This window comes from Symphalangus syndactylus, chromosome 7 (genome assembly GCF_028878055.3).
Source record: "Symphalangus syndactylus isolate Jambi chromosome 7, NHGRI_mSymSyn1-v2.1_pri, whole genome shotgun sequence".
NCBI lineage: Eukaryota > Metazoa > Chordata > Mammalia > Primates > Hylobatidae > Symphalangus > Symphalangus syndactylus.
In genome coordinates, this window is record NC_072429.2 from 76,850,758 (window position 1) to 76,877,761 (window position 27,004).

The 27,004-nt window shown below is 35.3% G+C and overlaps 1 protein-coding gene across 3 annotated transcripts in view; it reads left to right on the forward strand.

Annotated features, from left to right (window-relative positions):
* The window catches only part of PKIA (cAMP-dependent protein kinase inhibitor alpha), an 88,006-nt gene that overhangs the window by 15,907 nt on the left and 45,095 nt on the right, over window positions 1–27,004 (forward strand). The window contains exon 1 of one of the 3 annotated variants that reach the window (XM_063643343.1): window positions 8,825–8,935. The exons of the other annotated variants lie outside the window; for them this stretch is intronic. The gene's annotated coding sequence lies outside the window, so the exon portion shown is untranslated. Of the gene's footprint in view, window positions 1–8,824; window positions 8,936–27,004 lie in introns of those variants that run through there. 3 annotated transcript variants of the gene reach the window in all.

Consider the following 27,004-nt stretch of genomic DNA (forward strand, 5'->3'; position numbering starts at 1 on the left):
GAGAGCAAGTGCAGTGAGTATCCTTGAAGCCTAGACCTTCAGGGTCCTCTCCTCTCTTTCATTCCGTGCACCAGAGTGGGCTTCATCTAGGAGAACAATGTACTCATTTGTGACTTTTGCCTGTTGGGCCCTTGCAGATGAGTCAGGTTTCATTTGGAGCCCAGCAAATCTTACATGCCCTCTTCTCAACATCTTCCTTTATACATGTCTCAGTAAATATCAACATGCTCTAAATATGCCCTTGCCATAACTCTGAACTCAGGATTACCAGAAAGTAATTCCAAAGCTGAGACATTTTCCATATCTTAATCAGCAGATAATTTGTACTTACATTAACATTGACTTGATTATTCACATGTTCTTTTGCAGTTTGAATCTATTTCTGTCTTCAAGTACTTAAAATAGATATAGATTTTAATCAAGATACTTTAGGACTTTTATTACATATTTATTATGTACCTTATTTCAGGCATTTATTGTACTAGGTGCTGGCAATAGAATGTTAAACAGAATAGTATATAATCTACATTCTAATTTTCAAACAAGATTGTTATGAAAGTGTATTTAAAATTCAAACAGGAAAAGAGGGCTAGGCACAGTGGCTTACATCTATAATCCTAGCACTTTAGAAGACTGAGATGGAGGAATGCTTGAAGCCAGTAGTTCGAGACCAGCCAGGGCAACATAGCAAGACCCCATCTCTACAAAAAGCACTTTAAAAAAATTTGCCAGGTGTGGTGATGCATGCATAGTCCTAACTACTCTGGAAGCTAAGGTAGGGGTATCACTGAAGCCTAGGAGGTCCAGCCTGGGCAGCAGGGCAAGACCCTGTATCTAAACAAACAAACAATACAAAGCAAAACAAACAAACAAAAAAAAACAAGAAAAGGGGTACAGAAATTGCATGCAAAAAAACTCAGTTTAATATGCATGTTTGGCGTGTTAGAGATAGAAAATATCTAACACAGAAGCTTTACAAGATTAAAGATGGATTGTCACTTCAGCTTAACTTTGTTTTACTTAAAACAAGCAAGTGTTTATTCAAACCAAGCCACAAACCCAAATAATAATTATCCAACTTTACAGTTTCTCACTTAAGATAGAATGCTTTTACTTATGACTTGTAGTAATATTAACATTTCAAGAAACTAACCATCAGCATTTTCAAAATTAGGTTATTCCAGTGATAAAAATTTCAAGTTTCCCATCGATTTTATTTCATGTCTCCAAAATTGGATTAAAATGTTACAGTTTTAAGTAAAAAACTAGTATATTGACTATTGACTCGGGTTCCAAGTTCTATCAGAAAGTAGGTCAAAGAAATTCCCAGCACAAGAACACACCCAAATTTTAATTCTGAAATTCTTTCTTGGTGGATTAGATGTTGGTATCTCAACATCTGCAATGCCAAAGGACATTGTCAAGTTATTATCAGCATTCAGTTCAGCACTAGGTTTTGAGAATTTAGAAGTTTTTTCACTACTTTTTCTCCTCCTACTCCATGACAGATTGCTTCCAATGCTGAAAGTATCTTGACTCATTCATGCACCATACATTCAAGAAATACATACATTTGAGTTACTGATCACATATACTATTCCAGATATGGTACTGGTCACTAAGGCATCAAAGATGACTAAGACACAGACTTGGCTCTCAAAGGGTCCCCAGTGTAGTGAGACTCTGCTTCTTATTCTTCAAGTAGTATCAATTATATGCAACCAGAAATAACAGGGAGTTAAGTAGCATTTGTATCATAATTTGTATCATAATTAAATGTAGATTGGGCCATGTAATTTCTCAAAAATCAGATTCAATCAAGGCAAGCATAGACTATTCTTTGGGATTTGCCCTTGATGAGTATCATTATGTATTCTTGAGACGTAATAATAGAAGTTAGTGAGCAATTCATCAAATACAGCCCTATGGAAGCCAAAATGAATATTTTCTTTTTCAGTCATTGACTTTCTAGACAGTGCTAAGGCATTTAAAGTTTCCCTGCCAAGAAATCACCAGTAAACAGCAGTGATGGTAGGTGCAGGCTATTTATTGCCATGAGTTGAAAAAATTAGTGAGCTACCTTTTGATTGCTTGTCAAGCATTTTGACATGATAGGACAGAAAGCACTGTTTAAATGTAAAGAGCAGTTTGTGTAGAATTGCTGTAGGTCATCCTAATGAGGAAGTGATCTATCAAGAGAAAGACTGGAGTATGGGAGAACTGCCATGATGTCAGATTGATTTCTGCTAAAGAGAACTTAAATTTGGCTGTGTTTTAATTTGTGGTTGCTTCCAATCGTTTGTAAATTACTCACAGTAAGTACCCAATATAAAAAGCTATTCAAATTTACTTTCCAGCATACTCACATTGGGGATTTTTTTTCCTTCTTTTTTCTGTTTCTCTCCCAGATCAAAAGAGGAGCAGTGGGTCTCAAGGTTTAGGGATGGGGTCCACTTGGAGTGACTAACTCAGTAAGCCTGAGTGCAACCTTGGGCCTTCCAGTTTTAACAAGTTCCTAGAAAATGCTTTTGCTGCTGGTTTGTGGTTCACATTTGACCAAATCACTGCTGAAACAAAACTGTTGGGGGAGGAGGAAGAAAGAACTATGCAACACTAAGCCAGCCCCTGAACTTGCTCACCAAACTGCCCAGTCTGCTGTGAATGTAATCACTGCTGCTCAGGAACCTACTGAAAGTACGTTCAGCCCTCCGAATCTGGGGTTCTGCATCCGTGGATTCAACCAGCAGATTGAAAATATTCAAGACAAAAAAATAAGAGATAACTATTACAAATAAAATAATAGAGTATAACAACTATTTACATCGCATTTACTTTGAATTAGGAATTATAAGTAATTTAGAGAGGATTTAGAGTACCCAAGAGGTATGCATCCCTGAATTTTGGTATCTGCAGGTTTTGATACGCGGTGTCCTGGAACCAATTGCCCCGTGCATGCTGCCAGGTGATGACTGTAAATGGTCCTCTGAATCAGTGACTGGCTGAGGGAATCAGGAAGAACAATCCTTACCTTTCTGCTCAAGCTCAGGCTCACAGTTTAATCTTTTAACCTCCCTCTGCATCAGTCTAAGTTTCAAATAATAATGGTAATTTATTTCCTCTGTTATTAAAAAAAAAGGCCAAAAAAACTACAAACAAAACCTTATCAAGACTGGTGGGGTATGACCTGTATATTTTTAGCTTCTGAAATTTGTCCTATTACTATTTAAAATTAAAAGAATATATTTTTCTATTTATAAATATATTTAAGACTGCCAAATGATACCTGTTCCTTACCCAACATTAGTTATAAAGAAAAAAAGCAATTCCAAACAAAAATGGTATTGCAACAAAAACATGATATATGTATCTTGTGAAAGAAGTACAGCTGCCTCAGAGACAATGAGAGGCTATGAAAACAAAGGAAAACCATCTGAGCTCTGGTTAGAGACTCTGGAAGTAGTGAGCACAAATTTCTTTGAAAGAAAAAGGAGTCTGATGCAGGTAGACAATCCAATTCTAGTTACTGTCTTTGTTTATTCGTGATAGTCCATAGTCTAAAAAGGTGCAAATACTATTAACTAGCCTGAGGACAAGGTGGCAACTGCATTTCATTCTGAAATGGAAAAATCCAAGGAAGGTAGAAGAAACAATTGCATGAGAATTATTACTCAATTATTTTTCCTCAAAAAGCTGTGTATCTTTTTTTTTTTGAACTTTGAGAAAGCATATATAAGAGTTTCTATTGACCCTGAATAGTCCATGTATTTACCCAGAAATATTTGTATATCTTGCTACTGCAGCAGGATTACAAAATAGATTACAATTTTACTGTAGAAAGAAAATATGTTTTTATATAATCTATAACTTATCTGGGTAGCTAGAAAACATACACAAACACACACACACACACACACACACACATACACACACACACACACACACTACAGTTTAATCCTGGCATCTCAGTCAACCCCCAAATCTGAGTGGTTCTTTCAAATAATGCTTCTGAGTCTACAACTTTACCTTTCCTTCTCTAAGAAGTGTCAAGGCATATGGCTGAAGGAACTTAGTACATAGACCTAGATAGAGCTTAGGGTTTTGGGGACGAGTCATGAAGGGGCTGAGGGATCTATAGGCCACTTCCTTTGATAAACCTCTGTACCAGCTCTTCCCAAAATTTCCCCAAGTAACAAGGTTTAGTTGTTTTTTTTTTTTTAAGCTTCTTACTCATAACCTTCTTTCATGGCATACCCTGATATTTTTTTCCTAGGTAGAAAATTATTTGGATTTATCCATCTAATTCTCTGATACAGTAAAAGATAGCTATAAACTTTTAGCAGAATTTATCTCTATGAAGATTTTAGACTTTGAAGCTTAACTGACTAAATTTTTCCAAAACTTACTCTCTATTGTCTGAAGGGTAGACATTTCCTTGCCTTTAAGAGGTGGAAAGCCACAAGGGAACAAGTCCTTAAAGAGATCGTCTAAAAAGCCCTTTCTAATCTACACCACCTCCAGCACCACCAAAAGTCTTCAATTTTATCCACATATTTGTTTCTATGTGATAATCAATATATTTTTGAGTTACTTTATTTTCTAACCCCCTCTCCGTCTCACCCCCCACCGCCAACAACTAGAATGCAAATTCCATGAGATCAGGGTCTTGGCTTTTTATTATTTTTTCATTGCAGGACCTACCTACAATAATTACTGGCACATAGGAGCCACTCACTAAATACTTCTAGAATGAAAGAAAATAAAAAGGTGATGTATCCTTACAGTACATTATCCACTGCAAATTCTGGTTGCTACCAAGCATGCATCTTTTGTGCTACTGCCTCAAATGCGCCTTCTACTACAGCCATACTTATCTATTGACAGTTCTTTTGAACCACCATTGCTCTTTATGTTTTCTTGCTTTAAATCATGGTGTTGCCACTGCCTAGAAGGTTCACTTCTGAACCTTCTTGTCTTTCACACTCCTACATTTCCTCAAAACATAAATCGGGTGTCCTGCTCTCCAAAAGTATTTCATGATAAACTTGTTCTTTCTCTAAGTCCCTGTGTTGACATATAACCCTCACACCCTATGCTGGCCCTAAAGTTGTTCTTTCTCTAAGTCCCTGTGCTGACATATAACCCCCATACCCTATGCTGGCTCTTAACCCACTCTTTATACTATTCTCTCTGATGGAAACTCATTATGGACTTTGTTAAGGGAGCCAATGAGAGCAGGGACTGTTTGCTATTTCTGGCATCAAAAGCAAAATGGCTGGTGCATGACAACTATTCATAAACGTTGAATAAATGAACAACAACCCACCTTATTTCTCTCTCATGGTACTACTCTTTATTGTTTTAAACTTCGATAGTTATCCTGGGGAAGTATGAGAGTAATAAGTCTTCTTGAAAGTCGGGTGCAGGGGCATTTATGGCAATACCTGGCTTGAAGATCAACTACATCAAAGTTTCAAGACTAACTAGAATAATTCTCAAGGAGAAGGAAAGAGGCATTCAGGCTTATTTTGGAGTAGTAAGTAACAGCGATTCTGGTGTCCAAACTGTCACAAAGACAACCACTGCCATATTAAGCTTCTATGGTAGTAGATCCTGATGAAACTCTTCAGAAACTGTTTCTGCACTTTACCTCATCTGGCAGCTCTTGGTGTGTGCTGAGGTAATATATTAAATTTATGGTGTAATTAGTTTAGAAATTATTCCCCTAGGGGACAAAGATGGTCAAGAGACAAAGCTTGATCTAAAGTTGACAGCCTGGGAGACAGGCCGAATTTGGAGGTGTTACAGTAGCATATGTGGCTTAGTATTGAATAGGTCAAAATATTAATGACCCATCCTACACACAACCCAGAGAAAAATGACTGGGCATTGTGAGAGAGTGTGGGTGTCTTGGCAGAAAGGTATTACATCTGTTTCTTCCACATCTATGAGTGAAGTATGCATGCTATGACAAGGAGGCTTTTTTAAATATGAGAAATTTGAGGCAAAAATGATAGACAAAAAAAGTGCAGAGAAACAAGGTGAGTAATGAAAGGCAGAAGTGGTATATTGACAGGCCTGGAAATCAGCTGTGAGTAATTTGAGTTAATTAAATGTGGCATAAAACATTTGGAGGAAAAGGTTGATGAGATCCAATTAATGGGCAAAAGAAATAATTTTCTGAACAGTAACATTTGGGCTATATCAAAGATGAAAGTGGTATGTGATAAGAGATTGAGAAAATCAATATGATAATTCTTTTGTCACATGAGGAAATCTGAGGTGAAACTGAGAACCCTGTCTCAATGTAAGGAAGAAATCATCTTCAGGAAATGGCAGTTGCATAAAACAAAAAGGGAGACTCAGGGGCATGAGGAAGTGGATAAAAACTTGTCTGATTTATTCATAAATGATCTGACTCCATTTACTTCTGTTCCTCAGATTTCTTGGGAATTGATAAGTATATTTTCTCCATAGTACTTCTTGAGATGTAGAACATCTAACATCAATACTGATTATTGAGTTTTGTTTTTCTCTAACTCAGAGATTTTTATTTTAAAGCAGCAGTAAGCAATCTATAATTCACAGCAGCAAACTATAATCTACAAGCCAAACCCATTCTTAGCTAAGAATGCTTTTTACATTTTTAAAAGGTAAAAAAAGGAAACAAAATGAAGAATGTGTGATTATGTAGTCCACGAGGACAAAAATATTTATTACCTGCAGGGCTTACATTTAAAGGGAAAAATTAATTAGAGAAATCCTCACATTAGAATTACATGTAATGTAATTATATGTAATAAACATAATTATATTACATATAATGCATGATCCTCTAATGTAAGAATTTAATCTGAATGTGAAGATTTCTCTAATTGCATATATATAAACATACACGTACAGTTTTATGTGAGAGAACAATTCTGTCTTACACATTGTATGATTTCACACCTTTGAGGATAGATTGCTAGATAAAAGAGATAGAAAATATTTAGCAGTTTCCTAGTTCACTGGGGTTAAGAAGAAAGAGGAGTGTGGCAAGTTCATTTTCTTTTTACAATTACAACATCAGAGAAGAAATGAAGTAAAAAAAAAAAAAGTGAATCAGAAGCCTGATTGTAGGAGATGCAGGGAGAGAATGAATAAGGCAATAAAAGGGTGTAACTCGCTTCCCTATGAGTTCTAATGCTAGGAGGAAAATGAAAAATAAAAATGTAGGTCCCGATGGTGCCAGCTCCACTGCCCCCGCTGCCCTTGTCCCTAGCACGTATTAGGGAGGGTAAGCACTCTATCTGCTAAGCTTTTGCTGGCTTCTCAAAAGAGACATTGTATAGATAGTCCCTCAAATAGACATAAATATATATCCACATCTATTTTGGATGGTAGTATTTAGCTTCTTACGATTGTGTGTATAAAGCACTTCAAGCATACTGCTCCTAGTCAAATCCCTGCAGGGCCAAACAAATTGGGGCAGTTCAAAGCCAAGAGAGATGGGGGAGGCTGTGACATACTGGGAATAGATTGTGTGCCCTTTCTAAAAGGATTAAAATTATATTAAATTAACAGCAAAGAATATAAAGCAGTCAGAAGTCACCAGTTGCAACTCCTGCTCTCTTCTTCCTGTGAACCATTCCCCTTTTTCAGGTAGAGGGACAGAGGGGGTGGGGCAGGGACTTCTTTCAGTTGTTACCTTCTGGTTTTCCTTTTTTCACAAATTTTTTTTTTTAGACATTCTGTATGTGTTCATAAAAGTCACACATAGGTATACTCTAATAACAATGATTCCATCTACAAAAATCTGTATTACATACAATTATTACATTTTATAATTATTACATTTGAGAAAAATTAGTTTTCTTCCCAAAGGAGGCCTATATAACTTTAATCTATTAAAATAAAATTAATTTTGAATAGCACATTAACCAGATGTTTTGCTAAGCTATTTCTGGATAATTTGCAAACTAAATTGGCAAATTTTATTTATTTTTAATTGACAAAATTATATATATATATATTTACAAGGTACATTTACAAAATTTTAAAACAGTTGTTACCTTCTTGAAACTGTTTATTCTAATTCAATTCAGCCCAACCTCAACATCTCTGCATTTCCCCTATGAATCCATCTACTATCATCGTCTACTCTCCAAATTCTTCCTGATAAATAATATTCTTATATTTTTTAAGCACTTAAATTTATACCACTTACTATTTATCAGTAGCATTTAACTCTCACAAGTATTATCCACATTTTACAAATAAAAGTTGCACAGTTGGCAAGTGGCAATCTAGAATTCAGACCCAAAGGCTTCAACCTGTCTAAGGTCATGCTCTTAATCATGAAGCTAAACCCACCTCAAAGAAGTGTGAGGGAAATGAAAGGCAGATACTGGATCCCATATATACAACAGCTGTCAGGTGGAAATATCTGACAGAAATGTATTTCCATTGAACTCTTTTATTTCTCTAACCATTGAATTAAGCAATAGCACATCCTTATTAAACATAATCTCTCTTTAAACTTTTGATTATTTCATAAATTTACATATATATAGTAATGTGAACTTTTGTTAAAACATTGCAAAGTATCAGTTGAATTGTATTTCAAATAAATGTATCACTTTCCTCAACGTTGACTTAATGTGCACTACTGTTCATATTTTTGTGGATAGTCCACAATTATTCAAATGGTAATTCAAGTGTCAAAACCATGTTTTAACACTTGTTTTTATGTCCATGCTCCTAACAAAACAGCCCTCTTTCTTCTTCACATTTTCTGGCTTCTTCAGCTCAACTGAAATTTGAATTTTTTTTTTTTTTTTTTTAGATTCCCTCTACCATCTCCAACAGAAGGTTAGCTTTCTCTTTCAAGAGTATAAGAGCCAGGAGCTGGGTGCGGTGGTTCAGACCTGTAATCCCAACACTTTGGGAGACCAAGGTGGGTGGATTACTTGAGCCCAGGAGTTCAAGACCAGCCTGGACAGCATAGTAAGATCCTATCTCTACAAAAAATATATTTTAAAAAATCAGCTGGGCATGGTGGTGTGCACCTGTAGTCCCATCTACTTAAGAGGATTGCTTGAGCCTGAAAGATAGAAGATGCAGTGAGCCATGATGGCACCACTGCACTTCAGCCTAGGCTACAGAGCAAGACCCTGTCTCAAAAAATACAGTAAGAAGAGCCATGCCGTTCCTTGTATTTATGCCACTTTGTTTTTGCTTCTACTACCATACTGCACTGCCCTAGTTTGAACTTAATGTTAGGAAGTACTATAGCCCCCTCTGTTCAGCCCACTTCCTATTCACCCAGAACCAGTGGCCATTTGTAGTCAACTACAGTTCACCAAGCTTTCTATTATTTCTTTAGCTCCAGCACCTATATTCATCTATCTCATAACTTCATATGTCATCCACATCTCAAAATTCGAGCTTCTAAACTCCACTGCAACAATAAGAGATCAAATGAGCTTATGTGAGGTGATCAGAAATTAAGATATTGTAAACGTCAGAAATGTAAAAGGCCAACCACTATCTGTTCTGCAAATATATTGTTAATACTAAAATTTGTAGTCCCAGCAAACAAGTTTGCTTTTTTTCCAGAATTTGTTATATCGCTATCATATGCTAGGCACTGATTATTTGGTTTCATTTTTCTTCCTATTAAATAGTGACAATTTTTTTTTAAATTTGTTTTTCAGACACAGAGTGACAGCTTGACAAAAAAATGTTATGGTGTGTACCAAATACCAAGATGCCCCTCCTACCTGTACTCTTTTGTATTCCCAGTCATACCACCATAGTTTAGATTCTATTTTTTATTTCGACTTTTACAAAAGTGTCTTATCTGCTTCCTGTCTCTTATCCATCTGAAGATGCAGAGTGTTGGGCTCTTCCTTCAGGGGAAGGCTGTCACCACCTGCGGAATTATGCCCAAGATTTCAGCAGCTAGAACTTCCTCCTTCAGAAATGAAGAGAACCAACACAGGAAGTAGCATGAAGACGTGCCATAGAATTAAAGCAAGGTGATGCTTAATGAATCTTTCAGTGCCCTCTCAGAAATGTGCACAGAAATATACATGTGCCCAAGATTTTCAGTGTAATTTCAAAGGGATTCTCAGAACTGTATGCGCCTTAAACACTGAGGTCAGATCCCTGGTTCCAGATATTTTAAGATTTGCTTTTAAATAATGCAACCCAGAGAGCTGTGTGCTTGGATCAAATTGTTCAGATCCTTCTAGCATTGCTTCTATCTAAGTGTCCCACCCTATGCCTTTGACTTGCGTTAATGGGCAAACTGTAAGTTTCTTTTCTGTCTTCTGACAGAGGTCATCATCCATCATATCCTTCGTATGTGGTCTGTATAAATGCACACAATGTCTTACATATTATTTCACCAGCTAACAGATACCTGGAGTACAAACTAAAGTTTCAGGGACTCCAGGCTAGCAATCTTCTATAAAGAATAAACTAGCTTTCATAAAACAGACCTTATTTTTCTCATACTCTTTTTTCTAGTTATTCTCTTATTTTCCCATAAATTCTTTAATGTTTCAACTATATCATATGTACTGAAGCGAAATAATGCAACATGCTTTTGTTCACCCCTCAACCCAGGCATTAATGTGGAGGCCTAGAGGCTGGCATGGTGGTGCCAGTGATAATCAAAACAAGAGAATTCCTAAATGGATGCAGTTTTCCTCCGTCACCTACCTGGAGATTGTTTTCCAATGCTAAAATCAGGCCAGTTTCAATTTTGCTTTAATTAAGAGAATTGGTGTTTTCTTTCATTCTTACTTTGTTTTCTCTAAAATTATGATGTCATGTTGCTGCCCATTGAAAACATCCAGAGTATACTCCGTATCCTGGCACTTCAGGTATTTCTACTGTTCCAACCTATGGCTGCAGCTCTGTCATTTCCAATTCCCCTAATCATAGGCCTGTGCTGCTGTCAAACTCCACAAGTCTGCTTTCGAGTGCTGGGAAGTTTCTGATCTCTGTGGCACTTTTCATGCTATTAACTATGCCAGGAATTTGATGTTCTCACATGTAATACATATTAAAACCCATTTACTATAATATACTTATATAGCTAATAAATCAGACAAAAATTATTAAATGACACTTAAGGATTGCTATGTTGTTATACAATGGGTACATGTATACTACATTCTACCTCGTGGCAAGCAAGTGCCTTCATGTTTTTGCTCCAACTTACTTCAACAGCCTCATGTCTTCTAACACTTAGCTTTAAATTCTGTGTTCTCATAGTACTTGAAATTTCAATGTGCTTTGCTCTATATTTTCTAGGCCATTGCATGTAGTACTCTCTTTGCCTGAAGTTCTCTTTTTCCTCCATACTTCACCTGCCCACCACCCTTTCCCCCTGTAATGGGCCACAATCTACTTTGGGAAAGGCTGGTTTCTGTCCTTCTCATGGGTTCACCTAACATCCTATTCTGAATCATATTCCAGCACACTATATTTTGAAATTCCCTGTTCATTGTCCTATTGCACTGTTCCCAGTGCCTACACTGCACCTAGCACATGGAAAACACTTGAATGAATGTTGCTGACATTGAAATATAGGTATCACTGGTTTTGAAGAGCTATTTCATATAATTGAAAGCCATAAAAATATTTTTCATCTATTAATCCAGGAATCAAAAACTTAAATGCTTTCAGAGGTCAGGCAGGTCACGTAAATGTCCAGTGTAGTGCAGGAGATAACAACAGAGAGTACAGACTAATGTACGTACCTTATCTAAACACATTCAGATTCATATTTTTATAATTACTGTCCAAGCCAATCAAATTATAACCCCTGTCTTCAAATAATTTCTTAGAAGGAAAAATATATTTATTAAAATGTTACCTGTGGATTTATTTGTAATAAGGAAAAAGTAAATACACATTAAATAGCCAGTAATAGAGGCCTGATTAAATATGGATTATATCCGTTATATGTCATATATTCTTTATTATTAAAGAATCTCCCAAACGGTAATATATAGAAAATGCTTTCACTATTGGAAATAGTAAAAAGTTAAATTACATGGTTTCTATAATTGCAACTATGTAAAAATATGCTTCCTTATTAAAATGAAAAGACTTGACAGGATTATGCAAAATGAAAATACCTATATTAGGGTGCTCAAAATAGAAATGATTTTTTTTAAATTCAACATTTAGTAATGCTATTGTTTTTCCAACCCCAGTCTTTGGAGAAAATGTTGGGAATATCTTTTGGAATCTTAGAATTTGACACCTAGCAAGCAAAATCATGTTACTTTGGGTAAGAACTGAAGAATCAGCTGTGGGCTGAGATAGAAATACCATTGTCATGGCAACCAACAAAAATTTCATAGAAAAGGCATAGCTTGGATTTTTTTTTTTAATGGAGATGACTAACAAGCTTGCTTTTGAAATAGTTCTGATATAGTGTGGGATAATATACAGTAAGTCTGATAAACAATTTTGCTGGAAAATTGAGATAAAGTGGCATAACCTTAAGATCAGAAGTTAGAATCCCTAGTGTAAGCTTAGCATATTTTGTATACTAATTAGCTTTTACTGACATAATACTAATATACCAGTCTGTCTTCCCTGCATATAAAAATTATATATTTAGTAATATTTTAATTCTATAATGATAGTAATTCTCATTATCAATAAAAGAGCTTGGGTTTTCCTGTCAAGGGAGATTTAAACTATTTTTCTGATTCTTTATGAAGACTCAATTATGTGTTTTCAGTGTTCCTCTATGATACTATATATAACCTACTGGAAACAGAAGCTTGTGGAAATACTGATAGCATCAATAGAAATCATCGTGACTCCTTCCTTGGAAAGGGCATGTTTCATCAGTCCCGTTTGCCTCATTTATTAAGCTGAATTGCCATCTTAAGTGACAGATATTTTCAATGTCCAAACTTCCTACACAGATTTATGTATTTTATCCCATTCTGTTTGAATTTAGACCAAGAATGGTCACTAGATTATTTTGTGAGCCCAGGTTTGCTAGAGTTTACAAAATCTGCCTTAGCTCACTAGCCACAGAGAGGCTATCTTCATACAATGAAGGTTTCCTAAAGAGTGAATGAAATCCATGGCTTTATCGAATACATCAGCTAATACACTGAAACTGCTAATTGTGTGATTGTCCTGGGGACATGACTAGTTTATTTGGAAACTACTTGCAAAATCTGCTTTGCCTTGCAAAATTGCTTCCCCTGCAAAATTGCTTCTTCAATGGCATATCCAGTGGAGACCTTTCGGTATCTTGCACAACTAGTCAGCCTAGATACAGGACCATATAGTTAAGAAGGAAGAGATTGTCAGTAATTACAATTTTAAATTATAATTACAAAATTGTAATTATTTTAAGGGTGAAATTCTAATTGGCATTTTTTGTTTCATGTAAACTTCTGTAGATCTGCATTTATTATAAATAGCCACATATCCAAAGTATCACATTTCTCATGTCACATACAAACTTTTGACTCTAGCATTCAATGTAACATTAAAAAAAATCAAATCCTATTACCTCAAAATAAGGGCTGTGTGCCAGGATTGGGCAGCATTATAAAGTCAGTTAAAATTAAATGAGATGTGGAGCATTTGGATTAATCTGGGAAACTTCACCTGGATTCAAAAATTAGTAAACCTCCTAATTTTTGAGGTGGAGAATTTCTACTGTCTGGCTGATTTTTTAAAGGTTGACTAGAAGAGGGTTATATAAGTCAAATTAGTGCAAACAACATACTGTCTAGTCCTCTCTCAGTCACCAGTCATTTTCCTAATTAAATTTCAAGGTCATTAACTACTCATCTATGTCTCTAGGAGGTCATTAACTACTACATATAGAGCAAAACAAGGTCATTAACTACTCATCTATGTCTCTACATCTACAATATATGATGAAATAAAAGATATAATTATAAAATACCATACTATCATACTCAATTCACTGAGATAATAAAGTACATTCTAAGCCTTATTTAATGGACAAATACATGCACTATCAGGTGGTTACATGAATCTCCATTATATTTGAAAAAGGTATATGTGTTCACATTAAAACCACATTTCTACTGTGTCTTAAATTATAACTACATAAAACTAACCCATGCTGTTAAAACCTCATAACTGAAATTGGCACCTGATTGTTGTTCATTCAGCTCTCAAACCAATTAAATAGATACCATAAATATGTTGATTCTTGTAACCTGTTTAGTCTATTTATTGTTTTCTGAAGCCACCAGTAAAACTAGTCTTTTTCACCAGCTACTGAAGACAAAGGTCATGTTATAAATCAAATGGAATTATTAACTTCTGTTTCCATTTTTAAGCATCTGACCACAAAATTAAACCTTGTATTTCTACATAAAAATCCAAGCATTATAATGTGAATGAGATCTGTCCACTCATTCATTCAACACCCACTTACTAAAATGCTATTTCAAAGACTATTCTAATAAGTTAAAAACTGTTTGAGGATCTTACTGTCTAGTTAGTCATACAGTTAATCATCACAAATACTGAAGGTTTGGATCAGAAAAGAAAAAAGAAAAAAGAAGAAAACCTTTTTTTTTTTTTTTTTTTGAGATGCAGTCTCGCTCTGTCACCAGGCTGGAGTGCAATGGCACCACCTCGGCTCACTGCAACCTCTGCCTCCCAGGTTCAAGCAACTCTCCTGCCTCAGCCTCCCAAGTAGCTGGGATTATAGGCGCCAGAATGCCCGGCTAATATTTGTTTTTTTAGTAGAGACGGGGTTTCACCATATTGGCCAGGATGGTCTTGATCTCTTGACCTCGTGATCCGCCCACCTCAGCCTCCCAAAGTGCTGGGATTGCAGATGTGAGCCACCGCACCTGGCCTTACCGGTATTTTTTAAATGTTGCACACAAATAGCCATAAAGAGCACAGGGGTAGGACTTTTTCCATTGAAAAATATATGACTTCTCTATAATTAATTTATATATCTTAACCACTTATGTTACAAATGAGGAAAATATAAATCTACCAAAATCATTCCGTAAAATCATTCCTGCTTTGAGTCATATGAATACCTGTTGCTAATTTGAGGCTTTCTAAATTTAAAGACATAGATGAGTAGTTAATGACCTTGAAATTTAATTAGGAAAATGACTGGTGACTGAGAGAGGACTAGACAGTATGTTGTTTGCACTAATTTGACTTATATAACCCTCTTCTAGTCAACCTTTAAAAAATCAGCCAGACAGTAGAAATTCTCCACCTCAAAAATTAGGAGGTTTACTAATTTTTGAATCCAGGTGAAGTTTCCCAGATTAATCCAAATGCAACTAAAATGTGATGAAAGATGAAGCTCATCTTAGTTTTCTTAATATACATGACCTACTTTGTCCAGTTTACTTAAATTCAGAATTTTCCTGTTCACAATTTGAACCAGGAGAAGTACCTCTTTAGGTTCACTTTTCTCTAAAATTCTAAGACTAAATAAAATATTAATAAAATGTCTCAATTATCTCACAAGCATATTGAGATAAATAGTATGAAATAACAAGTTTTAAAAATATTAGAGTAACAGAGTATTATTAGAAAATATATCTTAAAAGGGATTAAACTACACACATACAAGGTTTGATGTATTTTCTTAAAAGATGAGAACTTACTACCAGAAACATGTAATATATTAATAGCCTCATTATGGAGGTGAGATTCTCTCTTTAGCAGAAAACAATTAGGGAGTATGTGAGTGATGTTTTATTTTTTATACATTGCCTTATTATGCATTTCCAGTCATGATCTCCTAGTGTAATTGCATTTAAATTGTGTTCTTAATCATATGTTAATTAAATAAACTCAATGTAAAGACCCAATCTAATTTTCCTGAGTAATGTAGAGTTAATAAAAACTGCAGCTCGTTGGAATCTAGAGTATTACAGGATCTTTGCATACCTAGCTCTTAAACTGATTTGTTTTGGATTCTGGAAAACTTAGCACCTTGGTTAAGTGGCTTGTGAAGAAATTTTGATCCACCTCACATAGATCTAATAGCTATGTGTTTGGAAAGTATTTTGTGGAAACAAAGAATTAAACAGCAAGGAAATTTGAATTTCCTTAAGAACACTGAATCGTATAGAGATAGGGTAATTTCTGGAGACAAATAGGCCTGCCAATAAAGGTCAAATATATGCAACTCCCTCCTTTTGCTGAAAATCTGTCTGCTATTCCATGTTGACTTAGATATTAAGAGAATATTATACTTTCCAATAATTATATTGTTATAATGCAGGGGATATATTTCCCACCAGTGACTCTACATCTACAATATATGATGAAATAAAAGATATAATTATAAAATACCATACTATCATACTCAATTCACTGAGATAATAAAGTACATTCTAAGCCTTATTTAATGGACAAATACATGCACTATCAGGTGGTTACATGAATCTCCATTATATTTGAAAAAGGTATATGTGTTCACATTAAAACCACATTTCTACTGTGTCTTAAATTATAACTACATAAAATTAACACACTACCTTTAATTATCACTTATTTACACCAATAAAAGTCTGTTTCCAAACAAGAAAGCTGTACTGGGTATATGTATATGGGTGTTTATGTGACTTAGATGACTGGCATATTTTTAAAAACTGTCCAAAGGAGTTTGAAGTAATAATTTTAATGTAGCAGGAAAAGATAAAGTCATTCTCCCATATTTCCTTAATGTTCAGATGCTATGTGCTGTATGACATGATGTATATAATGTAAGTTACTAAAACTTATTTTGGAAGAGAAAAAGCTAGAATAGCAGATGTGCACACTAAAAGGCAAAAATCTGGTTTTACAAGTTTTATAATAAAAAAGGTGGCAAGATGAAAGTTTTTTTTAACTTAGAACTAAATTCAATTTTTTAAAATTTTATTATTATTATACTTTAAGTTTTAGGGTACATGTGCACAACGTGCAGGTTTGTTACATATGTATACGTGTACCATGCTGGTGTGGGTTAAGCTTAACTTTTACAGCAATCTTTAGAAAATTTTGCTATATGGTCTTTCCTGAAGATTATTTGTAATTTTGTATAATTGATTTAGAAATTCCCAAATTTTAAAATTCAGAGTTCTAGATAAAACCATCAATTATTTGAAATCCCTTCTCAATCAAGACTGCCCATGAAGCCAAGTGCCTTATTTGATCCTATAATAAGCTTCATTGAAAGTCAGCAGTCTTTATTAATTTATAAATGATGGGCATGATTTATTGGTCTCAAGTTTGCTCACAATTCTGAACCCTTGGAATCATTGAAATACCAAAAAAAAAAAAAAAAAGTAAGAATAAAGCTATCAGGAAAAGTGATTACTTGAGCCTACTCACAGTCTCAGTGAAACAAAGATCCATTTTGTGCGTAAGTGTAAAGAAATATATTTTTGAAAAAAATATATTTACAATTAGAAAATGATGAACTGTGAGGTTTCATTTATTGCTAGTCAGAGTTTAGAGCCATTATAAATAGTTTCCTCTAGACCGTAATACGATGAGTTTATTTTAGTTAGCAATTACAATGACAAAATGCTAGGTATCATTGAGTAGAACAATAGGCAAAGATCCATTTCTTCCTCTTGTATAAAATCTGGATGCATCCTATTAAAGAACAGAATAAAATAGGCAAGCAAAGATGTATTCAAGACTATTTCAATAGGGGAGAAAGACTGAACTCAACTCTGCTGAAATAAAAGGGAGGCAAGTTTTTAAATGATGCCATGAGCTAGTGAAAAATGCTGGAGGATATTAGGGTAGAGTTTGTCAATGTGATTAGACATCTGTGTTTGCTAATGGGTGCTTAGCCAAGTTAGGGTCCTATCCTTTCGTGCAGTCTGGGAAATAGGAACATTATCTTTCTTGATTATTACATTTCAAAAAGATGGTTCCCAGGTCTATCAGAAAGACATTCCTGGGTTGTAAAATATTTACAGCTCAAAGAGTCAGAGAAAGAATTTACAATTGCAAGTTTTCTAAAGTAAGTGATCTTGAAAAAGGGTAGTTAGAGGCCTAGGGTCCCAGAAGGAAGAAACCTGCCGGCAGTTCATCAAGCTAAGTGGGATCTTTAAGGCTGTTTTGGTCAATCCAAACCTGGAACACAGATTCAGATCTGATTGCCAACGCAAGAAAAAAGCTTGAAAAGACAGAAGCTCCCCGATCACCCATCCTCCCTTATCTGAGTTAAATATTTCATTTATTTCTGTTATTTCTTTTCATAGGTTTTTGGGAGAACATGTGGTATTTGGTTACATGAGTATATTCTTTCGTGGTGATTTGTGCGATTTTGGTGCACCCATTACCCAAGCAGTATACACTGAACCCAATTTGTAGCCTTTTATCTTTCACCCTCTTCCCACCCTTTCTCCCTCAAGACCCCAAAGTTCATTGTATCATTCTTATGCCTTTGCATCCTCATAGCTTAGCCCCTACTTAAGAGTGAGAACATACGATGTTTGGTTTATGTGTTACCATGGAGGCACAGGATTGCCAATGTCACAGATTTTATCTGGATGAATTGCAAGTTTTTGTCTGTTTATTACTCTTGACAAGAGACTATGAAATTTATGAGGGCAAGAATCTTGTGTGTTTGTAATCTCAGGATTTACAGTAATGCCCCTCACCTCATAGTAATTCAATTAATACTTGTTAAAAATGACTGAATTTTAAAGATTTCAGAGAATAAGATAAGAAATAAGGATGTGGGAATAAGAGTGTGGATATTACAAAAGAATTAAGAGTCTTTAGTTTGGTAATATGAGTGCTATAAAGGAATATGATCAGAGACATGTTCCTGGAGGTATGAACTGTTCTAGTAAATCCTAGACAACTAAAAGTGGGCCATACCCAGTGAAGATAGGAAAAGGAGCTTATGTCTAAGGTATGGTATATGGTAGACACCATGTTAGCATATCTAATTTAGTCCTTCGTCTGGAAGAAAAGTATTACAGGCTCCACTTCATAAGTGCAGAAACTGACAGAGTAGCCATATAGCTACACTCACCCTCACCTCTGTTGCCCAGTTATACAGCCATTAGACTTTGTTGCTGTAAACTTAAATTGTAATCGTTTAATTTTTAAAGAATAGAAAAAACAGTCAGAACTTTTAACTTTATATATTAGATGACACCCCCAAGAAAGGATCATCCACAAAATATAAATAGAATCTATGCAGTATTAGATGCATATTTAAATGCTAGCGACAGGGAAGGATAAAAATGGGTAATGTTTTAGGGTACCTTCCAAAATGTCTGAACAGAGTGTCAACACAAGGAGAATCTGTTTCTTAGCAGAACCATCAGCAATTAAATTCTGGTTTGGATGGCCATTGAGATGGAAGTTAGTGGGGCTCTTCCCGGTATTTAAAACATTCTCTGTGATTCTTTGCTAATGAAATATCTCTTTGTTTCCTTGGTTTTATTATCACTGGAAAGATGTTTAAGGGAACAATCTTTCTGTGTTTTCAGATGTGCATTGAGAATGCTATTTAACTCCTATTATGTGCTGGAGAGGTATTGATAGTTCCTGTATATGTCTCTGTATGTCAGGACAAGAAATATTAAAGCTGCTTGGTGCCAGTCCTGTCTGGTTAAAAAAAATTATAAAGGAAGATATTCCTGAATTGAAGGGAGATGTCTGCTACAAGAACAAGCTAAGTGGAGAGAATTTAATTAACAATTTAGTTCAATCTGAAAGTCCCATAAAATTCAAATACCCATGTTGGGCTGATATGATACTTATTTTCAAAACAATGTGGCTTGAAACTTTTTCTAAATAATTTGTGGTGAGAAAAAAACTAATGGTCATCTAGTAAATAAAAGAAATATCTATTTTCCTAACAATTGTTTGAAATCCTTGACTTGTCATTTGTCTGATTTTATCATTTTCTCAAAAGAAAAAAAAAGAAAGAAAGTTGCATACTGGAAGGAAGACTTAGTGCTTTTCTGGTGCACTGTTGGCATTCTTCCAATTCTTCTGGAAAACATCATTCTATCTTTTATGCTCCTGTGAGTCAAAATGAAAAAGTCTGTATAGCCTCTTAGACAGAAGTATCAGGATATTCTTAAAGGGGCCTTATCCAAACAGGCATATTTAAAATAGTTAATAGTTTATCATTAAGCCCCAACAAGACTGCAAAGTTGCTTAGCAACAGAATCAGGCACCCTTAATAGGAACATGCATGGGAACAATGGTGAAACATAATTGAGCCTTAAAAAGGCAAATTCTTTGAATTAAATCTGAAAAGACAATGTATCATGGGAAGAATGAGTAGTTTAACCTAAGACTTGTTCTGTGAGCATTATTTTATAGCTAAACCTAAGTGTCTTTCTACAGAATAATGATACTTTGTCTTTATATAATTTAAGGCACTTAAAAAAGATTGTTTATCCAGGTTAGCTCAATAATGCATAATATCTCTATTTTGACCCATTAATTATCTTCAACATTGTAGAGGTACATAAAGAAAGGGAGGCTCTTACAAAAATAAACACTACAAAATATCTGATGAACTGCAAGGGTTTTATTTTGATGTTATGTATAATTTAAACTATTGGAAACTCAAAAACTGTACTTTTATTTCTTAAATTTGAATATACATTTACATATACACACATAACGTATCTAATTCCCATTTGCAGGAAAAAAAAAAAAAAAAAAGCCTGAAAAGCACTGTCTCTTTTAGAGTTCTTTTGACTAGTTTGACATTGGCTGACTTTATACTCCAATAGCCGTAAAAGCACTGCCTTGCTTCATTTAGTAATAATGGAAACAAATCTAGTGCATGTGGGCTGCATAATGCATAAACACCTAAAAAGTTCAGTCAAGGAATAAACTCAGGGTCCCGTCTGTGGAGGCAGAGAATCCCAGCTTGGATCCTAGTCCTGTTTCTGGCTTTATCAAATCACTTACCCACTCTAGACCTCACACTCCTCATCTATAAAATGAGACTTCTAAGATCCCTTCACATCTAATACTTCTGAGTCTATGTCCATCAACTCTTAAGTGGTGTCATTCTTTTTTTCTCATGGAAGAATTGTTTTATTGAATTGGTTATTTGATTGCTGTCTCTATGTAAATACTAGAAGTAGTAGGCCTATTTACCAACACTGTTAGAATATCAGGCAGAAAAAATTCCCTACTGGCTTCTTTTCGGCTTTCCTTTATGTCTGATTATATGTTGCACTGCTAATTTTTGGTCCCTGAAAGCTGAAAACGTGCATATGCAGATGTAATATGCTGCAGCTTTTTGTATCAAGCCACTCTATTTTAAAACAACTGAATGTTTTTTTTTTTTTTTTTTGCAGTCTTTAGAAGAGGGTTAGATGACCAAATCTGTTTTCCTTTTCTTGAGAGTTTTATAACATCACAAAAGGTCATCCTTAAACAGTCAGATAAGATTAACAACAAAATCTTGGAAAACAGCCAGTGCATCAACAAAACAAACCCAGTGGACTGTTTATAAATGTTGTTTAAACAGGCAGCAGAACACAGGATGGGGAGGAGAGAAGAAATACTTCATAGACATAGCAAAGAAATAATTTCCAGAGATGACCCATGACACTGCAGTGTTGGGAACCAATATCAACAAACAAACTTGGCATCCAGCAATATGTAGAGTGCATTTATAAAGATGTTAGAAGGAGCGAGTCGTAGATCACAAGTCATAGAAGCAGAATCATGGGCCATTCCCATACTGGGTTCTTCATGCCATTTTTAATGAAAAGATAAATTGGTGGAAATATTTTAATTGCAAAGAAGTGAAAAAGTGATTTTTAATGCCACCAGCTGACGCCAGGCCAGGATTTTCACTATGCAACCTAGCATGTAGCCCTAAAAGTCCTGACAGCTAAATAGTAGGGAAGACACTGTTCCCTTCCTTGAAAATACCACTTCCTTTATTAAGGATTCTAAAGGAAGAGAAGCCTTTAACAGAGAACACCTGAGAGGAAAGCCACCAATATTTAAATCCAGGAACTTAATATTGACCTAAGGAGCAAGTAGGCTTAGGAAAAGGGCAAGCTACAGAAATTGTTGAAGGCCTTGCACATTTAGTTAAAATTTTTAAAATTCTGAATAGAAATAGAGAATTATCTGCAAATTGTATTTTATCCATGATTCGGATGTGGCCTGTTAGAAGTTTACCAGGATGAAAAGTAACCTGCTGAGGATTGCAGATGATACTAATACAGACATAATAACAAGCAGAGACTGATATTTGTAACAAAGGATTTCACCAGCTTTCTAAGAAAGTCTTTCATGGTTGACACAAGAATTATAGTTATACCTGATATGAATTTTAGATTATGCAGTACATAAAGATGCATTTAGGAGACATACTCAATAAATTGCACATCATATATTGTAGTAGTAAATGTTACATTCTTTTCAATGAATAACTTTACAGTATTTTGTGGTTTAAGGAGACTAGTTTAAAAAAAAAAGATTGTTTTAAATTTGAGAAATGAGCAAGTTAAAATAAGATGAACCAGATTTCTACAATCCACTTTCTGAGGTTCAAAGTGGAGAGGGTACAAAATGGTGCATGACTGAGTCTATGGGAATCTGCATTTTCTGCACTGTGTGAATCATATTATACATTCTGTAATATGAAGGGGTACAAGGCACTTACAGGTTGCATTTTTCGAACTTTTACAAAGGAATAGTAGTCACCTTCAGAGACTTCTCTTCTAACTAATTAGACCTTAGACAAACGTATATTTGCATAAGTTTCATCAAGCTGCACTTTCTTAATTTCTTTCTCCTTTGAGTCTATTTATTACTCAATTCACTCTGTTATCTAATACCTTTTATAGTAACTGTATGCCCTAAAATTCTCTTCCCTCCTCCACATCATCAAAACTTGCTTTTGGATCATTCAGGCTGAGGTAAAAAAAAAAAAAAAAAAAAAAATGACTAAGATCTTAAAGTACAGATATTTGAATTTCAATGGAAAAGAAAGGCTAAAGGATTGAGGTTCTCAGGCAAAGAGACAAGAGTCTGCCAGGCATCAGAACTTTTTGGCTTCTCCCAGTTATAAGACTCGTCTTATAAGACATATAGTTGGAGAGAAGTAGTCACTCAAAAGGCTCAAAATATAGGAAAACAAAAATAAAAATCACTTCTTAGTTCATAAATACAATATAGGTCTATTGAAGAGAACATTACAATTGATCCCTGTTTTCTGATCTCAAACTGGCCAACAGTGAAAAGGAGTTGGATAAAGCGGCCTTGGTGTTGGTGAATGCAAGAAGAATTGAGTGTATAATTACAAAAGGAAAGTGAGTGTCAATGTGTGTGTGAGAGAGAGTGTTTGTATAGAAACCACTCTAGAAAAAGACATTTAAAACTGCTAAAGTTATTAATGCACTGAAAAGAAACTATTAACTTCAAAATCATTCTATTGCTATATTAAGTCATATTTGAGGGACAAATCAATAGCCATGACTTTCTTGAAATGTCTCCCAACACTATGATTTTGTTTTATGGCACTGGTGGGTAAAGGGGTTTGGTCTGAAAGGACACAAACAGGTAATACCATCAGTTAAGAATGTTGGCAGTAGTTGAGCAAAAAAATAAAATATGATAGAAAGCACAGTTTGTTTCCTTTGTCCTTTCCTTTTATGTTTAGCAGTTATGTAAATTAAAAGAAATTGATCTTACTACCTATTATTTTTATTCAGTTACCAAAAGAACATTTGCTTTGAATGAATATGGATGCATTTTTCTTTTAACAGAATCAGGCAGCCAAACATGACTCCCTGTTATTTACATGAGTCAGTATCTACTTGCCCATGTAATCCTGTTTCACTGACTTTACAGTCAGATAATTCTTGTTATGATCAGGGAAAAAGCAAGCAAGAATAAATGTGATGCCAATTAATATAATTACGAATTAGTATTTAGTAGTAGTTATTGATCATTTTACATGGAAAGTAAAAAAATCAATTAACATTCCATTACTATTATTTTTAACAAAAATGGGATTTTTTTTTATACAATGTTCTGTTCTTTGTTAAGAAGTGAGGAAAAAAGCACTTACTGATCCTAAGCAAGTCAGCTCCTCGATTTGCCTGATGACGATGAATATGAATACAGGCTTTCTCTCCAATACAGTTGCTCTTCATCAAAAACAGGCTGGCTCTAACATATTTCACAAACAGAGAAAAAAAAAGTGTGCCAAGACACAGTCAGCAATTCTTTTTAATTTTTCAGATTTAAAATATTACTGTACTTTGTATGAATTTTACATTTCTCATGGATAATTTTACCGTGAAATGTATGATGCTATAAAACTGTATTTATGAAGATACTATAGTAGGCTTCACATATCTCCATATCTTACATTAGTAACATTTAAATTTGAATACTCCATCTTTATTCTTTCATAAACTAGGAGATAATTGTTCTGATGCCAAGCAGAAGAAGCTGGCAGGAACGATAGATTTGCCACTCTTTGCTTTCTGTTATTTGTGAGTCTAATTACTCTAGTTGGTCAATTAATGGCAACACATGACAAAATCTTCCTACTAATTGACTCTAATTTCACTATTTTTTGTTACTGCTGAAGCGTCCTCTAATTTTGTATGTGCATATGTTACCCTACCTGTCATTTTTTTCCTCTCAACCTTATCAGAAAGCCCATCTTACTGACTTTACAGTCAGATAATTCTTGTTATGATCAGGAAAAAAGCAAACAAGAATGAATGTGATCCAAATTAATATAATTACTAATTGGAAGCCACATTTTGAGGTCATTAAAACAGAAGAAGAGTAGAAATGATAATAAGTTGGTTTTAGGGAAGCTGTTAACATATAAATAGAACCCAAAATGGCACCACTGGTAGTTTTCCAGGGACTTAATATTTCTGACACACACTCAATTTGTGCCCATGGATAAGACATACTATTATAGGAGAATCAAAGAGTTACATATTTGGAAAAATCAGGTTATCAAAAAGAAGTAATGACATTGTTTAAACAATAATGCATTAAACTTTCCTTGTTTATTATGCTAGAAGTTGTATGAGATTATGAGTAAAAGCATTTCAATTACTTCAGCATTGTGGGACATGAAGTGTAAAAGAGAACTCAAGACACGGAAAAAAAAAAAGGAAAAAGAGAAAGGAAATGGCTGAAAGATTAATTACTTGGCTGTCAGCTGCTAGGGGAGTTTATTTATGTTCTCTTAATATTCATAAGGCTCTTGTCAAAATGGTATTATTAAATACCCATTTTATAGAAAAGGGACTGAGGCTGTTCAACTGCAGTTTATTTGATGGCTATTTATGCCTGTGATGGGGACAGCTATGTCAGGAACTTCAATCCCAGTTAAAGTGAAACCTGGCAGAGACATAGTTTTGATCCAAATGTTGACAGTAGTACAATGTTGTTTGTCCTTCTCCAGGATGGTAGTCTGTATTTCAATAACTACAGTTCTTTACCCTGTAACATTTTTTCTGAGTTGTTTGTACCAACTATTTGGTTTTGTAAATTTATGTGACACGTTGTTTTAAACTAATTATAAATGTAAATTAGACTAGCTCTAAGATGTCTTTTTTCAACTGGTTTTGTAGTAGCAAAAATTTGAAATTACATGCAAAATGCTGTTTACAGTTGTTTTAGTAAGGGGATGCAGAGCAGTCAGAGTGAGTTGTCAGATTCTCAAAACAAAATCAAATTATCTAATATTTTACATTAAATCAGGTAATGAATATCGCTTCTAGATCCAAACATTGGTTTAATTATTTATAATCTTTGCAGTGTCCCTAAAATATCTATTATCTCCAATTAACACTAAGGAAACTGAGGCATACAGAGGTCCAAGTAAGTGGCAGGGATGGAATTCAAACCCAGGTCAGTTTCAGGCTTGAACTCCACTAATTCTATACCTTTCACTGCCTCTCTCACTGTAGGTAATTGTATTAGTCTGTTTTCACGCTGCTGATAAAGATATACCCGAGTCTGGGAAGAAAAAGAGGTTTAATTGGACTTACAATTCTACATGGCTGGGGAGGCCTCAGAATCATGGTGGGAGGCAAAAAGCACTTCTTAGGTGGCAGTGGCAAGAGAAAATGAGGAAGAAGCAGAAGCGGAAACTCCTGATAAACCCATCAGATCTCGTGAGACGTATTCACTATCACGAGAATAGCACGGCAAGACCACCCCCTACCCCCTGCCCGACCATGATTCAATTACCTCCACCTGAGTCCCTCCTAGGACGTGGGAATTCTGGGAGGTACAATTTAAGTTGAGATTTGGTGGGGACACAGCCAAACCATATTAATAATCAACAAATGTTCACGTATTTCCTTTACATCAGGTGGAGTAAAAGAACAGGTGTGTGAAAGAAACAGAATCAATCATTAAGCGATACTTAAACCAGTGCAGATTAGTTTTAATGTAAATGTTATAATAATAATGCTAGTCAGCAGTTACTGGATATTCATATTATGTTAGAAACTGTGCATTTAATACATTATGGGTTTATTTGTTTGTTTTGAGACGGAACCAGGCCGGGCGCGGTGGCTCACGCCTGTAATCCTAGCACTTTGGGAGGCCGAGGCAGGCGGATCACGAGGTCAGGAGATGGAGACCATCCTGGCTAACAAAGTGAAACCCCGTCTCTACTAAAAATACAAAAAATTAGTCGGGCGAGGTGTCGGGCGCCTGTAGTCCCAGCTGCTCCGGAGGCTGAGGCAGGAAAATGGCGTGAACCCCGGAGGGGCGGAGCCTGCAGTGAGCCGAGATCGCGCCATTGCACTCCAGCCTGGGCAACAGCGAGACTCTGTCTCAAAAAAAAAAAAAAAAAAAGAAAGAAAAGAAACAGACGGAGCCTCGCTCTGTTGCCCAGGCTAGAGTGCAGTGGTGCCATCTCGGCTCACTGCAACCTCCGCCTCCTGGGTTCCAGCGATTCTCCTGCCTCAGCCTCCCGAATAGCTGGAATTACAGGCATGCGCCACAACACCTGGCTAAT